Here is a 10,451-nt window from a genome sequence, read left to right on the forward strand (position 1 = left end):
CTTGTCCATTGGTCCGATTTCAACCCAATCTCTACTAACGGCCCGTCAGTCACCCAGCCTGGCCTCGCCCCGGACCCCATCCCCAGTGGTCCCTGGGTACTGCCCTGCCTAAAGCCACGCACCCCAGCCGGCTCGTGGGCCAGACCTCAGCTCCCCGCGTGCGCCCTCACCAGGCTGATTAATTGCGCTAGGTTGAGACCAAGGCTGACCCCGAGACGGTCTCCCACCTCCCGCGCCGGCCTCACCGAGCTATCATAGCCCGAGAAAAGTTTCTCGCGGACTCGGCTGTCTGCCTCCGAGCCGCGGGCGCCTGGAGGAGGAGAGAACTGAGTGAAGCCCTGGTGCCCGGCCACGACCTCTGGCCCTGTCACTGTCCCTTTGAAGCCCAGACTTACCCGGGGCGAAAGGCGCCCCAACGACCCCAGCAGCAGCACCACCTGGGGTCATAGCCCGCCGCGTCGCTCAGTGAGTCCCCATGCGTGATCCGCCAGGACAGCAGCGCAAGGGAAGTGACGAGGCGCCCAGGAATGTGCACCTGTTATTGGGGGGCAGCCGCCAGCCTACCCGCCCCGCCCCTGGGACTTCATCCCTCCCCGAGCAACTGCCAAAGTCTGCTACCCACAGATGGCAGACAACACTTCAATTGTATAAATCGTCTTTAATTGAGAAAGCATGGAGTGGAGACTGGTCCCCCGGGAGCAGAGCCTTTTTGGGTACCTAACAGCCAGCTGAGGTAAAGCAAGTTCTATTCAGTTAGAAGCTGGAGGGGTGTATGTGGTCTAGAGACAAAGAGGCCCTCACCCTCCTTGGCCTGACCTGTAGGGGAGGAGGGTGGGACTTATTGCTGAAGTGGTATCTCATTTGAGGGGGCTCAAAGCTATGTCCCATTTGTCTTTTTTATTCTAGACCCATTACCCTAAAGACCTCAGCTTTAAAGGGGACCTGGAAGGAATTCCTGCTGAGGTAGCTAGGTGTTCATGTCCCCCCCAACCCAGGCACAGGTCCAGCCATGCCATGGCTCTGGCCCCTTTCCCATCCTAGCTGCCCTTCTATGAGCCAGGGATTCCTTGCGAAACTCCTCTGCCCTTCCTCAGCCTCTGTTCCCTGGCAGGACCCCAGCTGAGTTGCAGGAGCTAGAAACTGCATGTAAAAAAATAAGGTTAGCATTCTATAGGAAGAATACGATTTTTGGAAAATTGTCTAGGGCAAACAAGAAGTGGCTCTTGATCCATCCAGAACTTAGTTCTTGTGAATCATAGCTGGCTCCTTTCCAGAGCTCCTGCTTAACAGGTATCAACAGAGAAGGTGGGAGCGTGGGTCGAGAACTCTTAATCTAGAGCAATAACATGCCTATATAGGCTCTAGTTTCATCCTAGAGGGAAGGGCTGAGAGTCGTGGTCTATGTCCTAGAGCTGAGATTCAGAAGGAAGTAATCCGCTCGACGGGAGGGGTGCCGGCCTCCAGGCCCTGTTTGACTGTCCAGGCTCAGCTTACCTGACCCTGATAACCAAGGAATGCCACCCTGGGCCCTGCTTTTCGTCCCCCTCCCTCACTGTGACCCCACCACCTGCCCCATTATGACCCAGTCTGGTTCCCAGTATACATATGGAGGCCAGGGGACCCAGGCAGTCCTGGGATATCCGGCCATGGGTAAGCAAACCCATTACTGAGCCCAGCCGTGCTCTGGCACCACCCCCAGGAAATGCCAAGACCTAGGAGACTCAATTCTTCTGATCCTGGTCAGCTTCATCTTGCTCAACGTGGGGATCAATGTGGTGACTCTGGTCAGGGCAGGATCTGGGCAGCGGGGTTGGGGGAGCCCTGGGGTCTTGAAGGGGCTGAGGTGGTAGGGCTGCTGGGGTGTGGCCGGACAAGGGTTGGATTTCAGGGCTCAACCTGATCCCGAACTCCACGCTCCCTTGCTTCCCTCAGCTCTGGATGCAACTGAAGTGATTCTTGCCGGCAGGTTTCAACCGTATTTTCCCCAAAGGTAAGTGGGCACCAGCATGTGCACAAGGGATGTAGGCCTGTCCCCTTTCTTCTATCCCTGCCTTGATTCTCAGCCCCTCAGGACCCCAGGCCCTGTCCCATCTCGCCTTTCCCCACAGACAAGCAAGCCAGCTGTGTAGGCAGCCATCGTATGTGCATGCACTGCTCGGTGGAACCCAAGAACATATGCTCAAGAGTTTCTCCCCGCTTCCGCCATTGCCCAAGCTTCCTGCTCGGGCACCCAAAACACCTTGACTCCTGGATACCAGAAACAGATGATGAGACGGCTTCTAAGTGCTGCTGGATGCCGCCTCAGTGTGGACGGGCTCCGGCTTCCACGGAGGCTCCACGGGGACTGTGGAAGGAGGGGGTAGTGGGAGCTGGGGACGCCCCTCCAGTCACAGCCTTAAAGTCCCAAGCCACCTTTAACTCCAGGTAAGAGACATCTTCCAAGCTCCACAGAATGAGCAAGGTGGACGTGGTTCCACTCCGCCTGCCCCAAGAGAGCAAGACTAAGACCCCAGGCTATGACACAGTCCAGGCCCCAGCGTGGGCACAGACCTGCTCCCCAGTTCAGCTCCCTGCACATGCTCCTGCCAAGGCCCAGACCTGCTCCTCAGGTCATCCCACTGAGCACACACCACCCCCAGGCCGAGACCTGCTCCCAAGGCCACGCACATGAGCACACTTCCGCCAAGGCCCAGGCCTTCTCCCTAGTGCACACCACTGGGAACACTCCTGACAAAGCCCAGACCTTCTCCTCCGCCCAACCCTCCGAGCACGTGAAACCTCAGACCCAGACTTGCTCCACATTCCACCCCCCTGAGCACACCACCCCCTCGGCTCAGACACCCTACACAGCCCTCAACCCTGAGCACAGCCCTGCCCAAGTCCATGGCCCTGAGCATACCATAGCCCATACGCCAGCCAAGGCCCCCTCACATGCCTCAGCCCAATTCCTGGGCCACACTTCTCTCTGCACCCTCACCCATGCTCATCTGACCTATACCCATGCCAACACTCTGGTCCCTCTCCCAACTTCTGCCCCTGCTACTACTCCTGCCCTAGCCCCTACAACAGCCCCTGTCCCGATCTCTGCCACAACCACTGTCCCAGCACTGGTCATGGCACTGACGACCACACTAGTCCCTTCGAACACCCCTACCCCCATCCTAGATTCTACTCCCTCTACCTTGTCTGCCTTCAGCCAAGGCCTCTCCCCTGGCCATGTGGTCTAAGACGCCCGCAGTGTAAAGCAGAACTTATTCCATGTGTGTCCCCCTCAGAACTCTGGGTACTCCAGAAATGACTTGGGTACCCTCTCCAGGCCCCAAGAGGGGCATGGTCTGGTGAGCTCTGGTACAGCTGAGCAAACACTGAAGCAATGTAGTGGGGACAGTGCCAAGCCCTCCACAGGACCCATATTGGGTTACATGGAGTTGGGGAATATGGAATGGAAGATCTCAAATGGTGCCAAAGACAAATTTGTACAGTCCAAGACCTTCCCTTACTGTAGCTTCCATCCTTGCAGGTCTGAGAAGAGAAACACGGACCTCCAGACTCCACTGTACCCCAAATTCCTAGTGTACTCCAAGGATGATGCACCTTCTCAACCTTGCTTCTATTCTCCGACCAGTGCCCAGAGCTCACCATGCACCATGCCTCCACCATGCACTCTTTCTCTGCCTCTTGTTTCTCCCAGATCCTTTGTCCTTCATCAACACAGCAACCACCAGAAGCCCTAGACCTTAATATGAACCCCCCACCTATCCCCCACCCTCCAAGTCTCCTCAGTCTGTCCTCTCTCCCCAGGTTGCCATCCCTCCCCAGTTATTCACTACTTCCCAAACCCCAAACAAGCCACAAACCGCTGAACTTCATGAGAGTCTAGGCCTCAACCAAGGCTCTGTCCTCCAAAGCGCCTCAGGCTCTTCAAAAGGCTGTAGAGTTTCCAGAAACCCAAGCCTTACCCTAAATCCAGTCCTCCACAAGAACCAAGGCCTTATCCAAGACCCAGGCTTCCACAAGAACCTAGGCCTTACTGGAGACTGAGGCAGCCCCAAGAACCCAGGCCTTGCTCAAGATCCAGGCCTACACAAGCTTCGAGGCCTTACCTAAGACTCTTACCTCTGCAAGAATCCAAGCCTTTCCCAAGACTCTGAACTTCAGAAGAACCCAGTCATTACCCAAGATTCTGGCTCCCAGAAGGTCTTAGGTTCTACTCTACATGGACCTTTGTTTAAAAGGCAGTATCACACCCAACCCTCTGGTCTCCACAAGAACACATCATTTCTCCAAATTCCTTACATTCACAGGAGCTCAGGCTATATGCAGGATTCTGGAGTCTATAGGAATCTAGAGCGAAACCAAGAGACTGTACCCTATAAAAGTCATGGCCTTTCCCAAAATAGCCCACACCCTTCTCAAAACTCTGGATGTGGCAAGACTGTAGAGTTTCCAGAAACCCAGGACTTACCCCAAATCCAGGCCTCCACAAGAACCCAGGCCTTACCCGAGACGCAGGCCTCCCCAAGAACCAAGGCCTTGCTCAAGATCCAGGCCTCCACAAGCTTCCAGCCCTTACCCAAGACCCTTACCTCTGAAAGAATCGAAGCCTTTCCCAAGACTCTGAACTTCAGAAGAATCCAGTCATTACCCAAGATTCTGGCTCCCAGAAGATGTTAGGTTCTACTCTACATGGACGTTTCTTTAAAAGCCCATATCTCACGCAACTCTCTGGTCTCTGCAAGAACACATCATTTCTCCTAAACTGCTCACATTAATAGGAGCTCAGGCTTCATGCACGATTCTGGAGTCTATAGGAATCTAGAGCGAAACCAAGAGACTGTACTCTATAAAAGTCAAGCGCTCTCCCAAAAAACAGGCTTCCATAATAGCCCACACCCTTCTCAAGATTCTGGATGTGACAAGAGTACAGGTAATGCCCAAGATTCAGGAGTCTCTGGGAGTCCAGACTTTACCCAAGACTCTGGGCCACAGAAGAGTCCATACATTGCCCAAGACTCTGCAATCAACAAGAGCTCAGTCCTTTGCCAGGAATCTGGTCTCCATAAGAACCCAGGCCTTGTGCAAACCCCTCGCATCTATAAGGGCTCAAGACTTACCCAAGACTCAGGAGACTACAAGAATCCAGGTCTGACCCAAGATTCTGGCATCTGCAGAAGCCAAGGCCTTACTCAAGATTCTGACCTCCATAAGGATCCAGGCCTTACCCAAGCCACTGAAGTCAAAAGGAGATGTGGCCTTACCCAAGATGCTGGAATTTACAGAAGCTCAGAACATACCCATGACCCTAACTTCCACAAGGACACAGGAATTAATCGAGATCCTGGCCCCCATAAGGGTCCAGCCCTTACTCAAGACTCTGGCTTACCCAAGAGACCAGGCCTCCATAACAACTCAGGCCTTATCCCAAACCCTGGCCTCCACAAGAACCCTCTGGGAACTGACTCTGTCCAAGTTTTGGGCCCACATCAGACCCAAAAGTCATTTATATCTGAGGCAGTTCCTCGAAAGGAGGATGCAAGGCAGCACATACAATGGATTTCTCTCCCACGCAGGCTGAACTCCTGCTCTCCCAAGGCTCAAGTGGCTTACAATGCCCTGCTAACCTCCTCGCAGCGCACAGGCAGCCAAGACTGGGTGTACAACCGCATGGATACAGTTCCTCCAGCCTGACAGAACTATCGCCAGATGTCTACGCCTCCCAAAACCAGCTGGAAGCCCTACTGTCCTGGGTCAGGCAACCGGCCTGGGCGTGTGGTCTTTGACGCCTGCCAGAGACAGTTCAGAGCAGGTAGGGACAAGTGCGAAGCTGTCTCCCAGGTGCCTTCACCGAGAGACATCCAACAACTCACCGGAGATGGTCAAGTAGTGGGGATATCATTGTGTGATGAGAAACTTAGAGAGGGGACAGATAAGCATGAGGAATAAAGAGACAAGAGAAGTGTTCTGTGGGTCTTTGAAGACATCCACCCCAGCCCCATCCCACAGGGCCTGATGAGGACCTAAACTATCCCGGCTTTCACTCCATCACTGTCTAGCTAAATCTGTTATCCCCAAGGCCCTATAGCTGCTACTGTCAATTACAGTAGCCACTAGCCAAATGCCTATTAGAATGTAAATTAGTTAAAATTAAGGAAAATTAGTTGTTAAAAATTAAGTTAAAAATTCTTTCTCAGGGAACAGAATTTCCCTGGCATCCAATTCTGTTCCCTGGTAGCCCAGTTGTTGGGACTTGGCGCTTTAACTGCTGTGCCTGGGGTTCAATCACTGGTCGGGGAACTCAGACCCCGCAAGCTCCATGGCTTGGCTAAAAAAAAAAATTCTGTTCCTCTTGTAACTGACTTTGTCCAAGTTTTGGACCCACATCAGACCCAAAAATCATTTATATCTGAGACAGTTCCTCGAAAGGAAGATGCAGGGCAGCACATACCATGGACTTCTGTCCCACCCAGTCACAACTCCTGCTCTGCCAAGGCTCAGGGGGCCTACAGTGACCTGCTAACCTCCTCGTAGTGAACAGGCAGCCAAGACTGGATGTACCACCCCACTGATACAGTTCTTCCAGCCTGCCAGAACTATCGCCAGATGTCTACGCCTCCCAAAACCAGCTGGAAGCCCTACTGTCCTGGGTCAGGCACCCGGCTAGGGCGTGTGGTCTTTGACGCCCGGCAGAGACAGCAGGCAGGGACAAGTGCGAAGCTCTGTCTCCCAGGCGCCTTCACTGAGAGACATCCAACAACTCACCGGAGACCATCAAGTAGTGGGGATATCAGTGTGTGATGAGAAACCTAGAAAAAGAGGGGACAGATATGCATGAGGAATAAAGAGACAAGAGAAGTGTTCTCTGGTTGTTTGAGGACATCCACCCCAGCCCCATTCCACAGGGCCTGATGAGGAACTAAACTATCCCTGCTTTCCCTCCATTGCTGTCTAGCTAAATCCATTATCCTCAAGGCCCTAGAGCTCCACTGTCAATTACAGTAGCCACTAGCCAAATGCCTATTAGAATGTAAATTATTTAAAATTAAGGAAAATTAATTCTGTTAAAAATTAAGTGAAAAAGTTAAATATTCTCTTTCTCAGGGAACAGAATTTCCCTGGCATCCAATTCTGTTGAGGAGTCATAAGCGTCATCCTATGAGATGAGATGATAACTACCATAATCCCCATTTTACAGGTAGGAAATTGTGTCCTAAAGCTAATAAATGAGTGACCTGGGTTCAAACCCGGGTAGTCTGGCTCCGGAATCTCTACTGTTAACCACTTTGTTGTATTACCACCAATGAGATGGGGAGAGGGACATGTTGCTGTAAAGAGGATGGAGTAAAGATGGGAGAAGAGTAGATGTTAGGGAATTAAATAATGGGGGAAAAATAAGGGCAATTAAAAGACTGGAGGAGAGGGAAAAATAGTAAGAAGGAGAATGAAGATAAGGAATCATAGACAAACAAAAGATGGAAACAGAAAGTCAGTCAATGTGGATTGGGGACATAAGGAGGACCCAGGAAGACCTGAAGAAAGGCTGCCATGTCAGGTAGGATGCAGAGAACAGATGAGGAATGGCGATTCTTACATGATGGTGAAGGTGCCGTTGTAGGCGTTAGGCTCTGGCTCAGGCACTCTGTGGAGCTTCTGCTTTGGGCTGAGACCAACACACGACAGCGTCTCATTTTTGCAGGTACAGAGCTCACATATGCTGATGTTTGTGGTGGCATTCTGTTCTGGCTGTTTCTTTTCTGGGGTATATTTTACACCAGGAAGACCTGTGGATACTGAATACTGAGTCAAAGGAAAAAGAACTGCCTCAGATGGCTTTGGTTGCTGAGATATGTTAACTCCCAGGTCCACAGGTGGAACTGTGACTTGAGTCAGGTTTGGTTGTGCAAGTTTCACCTCAGGGTGTTTTGGAGGGGGACCTGTAGTCTTCTGCCAGGCTGTAGAATGTTCAGACTCTTTAGTAGGTTCTGGAGTTGTGGTAAGCTCCAGGTCCAAAGGTTTAACTGTGATACTTGGTGACATTGGATGCTCAGTATGATCCTGATCTGGTGCTGGAACTGTCACCTCGGGATACAATGGAGATTGAGTTACAACTTCCTTAATGAGCTCTGGAGGCTGAGCTTGGGTCTGCTGCATGGTTGGAGAAGGTTCAACCTCCATACTGGATTCCAGAGTTCACGTAAGTTCCAGGTCCAAAGGTTGAACTGTGGTCTCACTCCAGGTTGGATGCTGAGCCTGAACTTACTCTGGATTTGGAAATGCCACCTCAGGGTAAGTTGGAGGAACTGCAGTCTGCTGCAGGGTTGCGGAATGTTCAGCCTACGTTGTAGGTTCTGGAGCTGTGAGAAGCCCCTGGTCCAAAGGTTTAACTGTGACACTGGGCAAGTTTGAATGCTGAGCTTGATCCTGTCCTAGTGTTGGAACTGTCATCCCATAATGCACTGGAGTTTATGCTACAACCTCCTTAGGTGGCTCTGTAGACTGAGATGGGGCCTCCTGCTGGGCTGGAGAAGGTTCTGTCTCTTTAAGGGGTTCCAGAGGTAGGTCTGGGAACTCCTGTTGGACTGGAGAAGATTTCATATTCTCAGGGGGCTGTACAAGCTGAGGAAAGGTCCCTTGAGGGACTGGAAATGGTTCCACCTTTGAAAGGAGCTCTGATGACTGAGCATGAAACTCCTGCTGTGTGGGAGAAGGTATCACTTCCTTAGGGGGCTAAGGAGATGTAGCTGAGCCCCGCTGGGGAACTGGAGACTGAGCTGGTGCCTCCTCCTGGACTAAAGAAAGCTCTACCCCTCCAGGGGGATCTGGAGTCTGCGTAGGGTCCTCCTGCTGCACTGGAGGATGTTCAACCTCTTTAGTGGGCTCTAGAGTTAAGAGAACCGCCAGATCCACGGGTTGAACTGTGATGTTAGGCAACACTGGATGTTCAACTCCACCTGGACCTAGAGGTGAGAATGTCACTTCATTATGCGCTGAAGATTCAGCTGCACCATCCGTAGAGGCCCCTGGAGGCTGACTTGGGTGCTGATGCTGGACTGGAGAAGGTGCAACCCACTCAGTGGGCTTTGGATGCTGAGCTGAGCTCTCCTGCTGGCTTGGAGAAGGTTCAGTTTCCTCAGGAAGCCCTTGAGGTTGAGTTGGGGCTCCCTGCTGGACCGGAGAAGGTTCAACATTTTCACAGGGGGTTGCATGCTGATCTGAAAACTCTTGCTGAACTGACAAAGGTACCAATTGCTCAGGGGACACTGTAGACTGAGCCGAGGTTTCTTGTTGGGGTGGAGAAGTTTCAACCCCATTGGTGAACGCTGGAGTTACGATAAGTGCAAGATCCACAGGTTTAACAGTGACATTGGGCCGCTGCAGAAGCTGAGCTCGATCCTGACCTAGAGGAGAAACTGTTGTCACATGACGCTCTGGAGAGAAAACTACAGTCATATTAGAGAGCTCTGGAGACTGAGTTGGAGCAGATTCAACCTCACCAGGACACTCTGGATGCTGAGCTGTGTCTTCCTGCTGAGGTGGAGAAGGTACAACCTCAGGAGCCTGTGGATGCTGATCTGGAGCCTCCTGCTGGCTTGTGGCAGGAATAACTTCTTCTCCAGGATGCTCTGGATACTGAGCTGGGGTCTCGTCTTGTACTGAAGGTTTATTATGTATACCGGCTTCTGGAGATTGGGCTGGAGCCTCCTGTTGAACTGGCAAAAGTTCAAACTCCTCAGGTGGCTGTGAAGGCAGCGTGGGGGCCTCATGCTAGGTTGTAGAAAATTCTGCATTAGTAAGGGGCACTGAGGGCTGAGCTGAAGGCTTGTGCTGATTTGGAGAAGGTCCCACCTCTGGAGTGGGTTCTTTTGTGATGGTAAGCTCCACATCTGCAGGTTTGACAGCGACACTGGATAACTTTGAATGCTGAGCATGAGGGTGACTTGGAGGTGAAACTGTCATTTCATGATGCTCTGGAGGTTGAGCTGGCTGTTCCTGTTGAGTTGGAGAAGGTTCCACCTCCCCTGAAGAAGGCTCTGGAGGCTGAGCTGGTTGCTCTTGCAGGGTTGCAGAAGGTCCTATCTCTGGAGGAGACAGAGCTGGGATCTCCTGCTGGGTTGGAGAAGATTCTGCCTCATTAGGAGGCTCTAGAGACTGAGCTGAGGCTTCCTCGTGGGTTGCAGAAGTTTCAGCTTCTCCAAAAGACTCTGAAAGCTGAGCTGGGGTCTCCTGCTGGGTTGCTGCTTTCACCTCCTCAGGAGGCTCTGTAGGCTCAGAAGGCTGAGTCGGTTGTTCCTGTTCACTTGGAGAAGGCCCAGCTTCCACAAGAGGCTCTGGAGGCTGACCTGTGGGCTCCTGCTGGGTTGGAGAAGGTTCAACTTCCCCAGGAGGCTCAGAAGGCTGAGCTGGCTGCTACTGCTCCCTTGAAGGCTCATCCTCTCTAGGAGGCTCTGGAGGCC

Source organism: Hyperoodon ampullatus (assembly GCF_949752795.1).
Source record: "Hyperoodon ampullatus genome assembly, chromosome: 19".
NCBI classification, from domain to species: Eukaryota; Metazoa; Chordata; class Mammalia; order Artiodactyla; family Ziphiidae; genus Hyperoodon; species Hyperoodon ampullatus.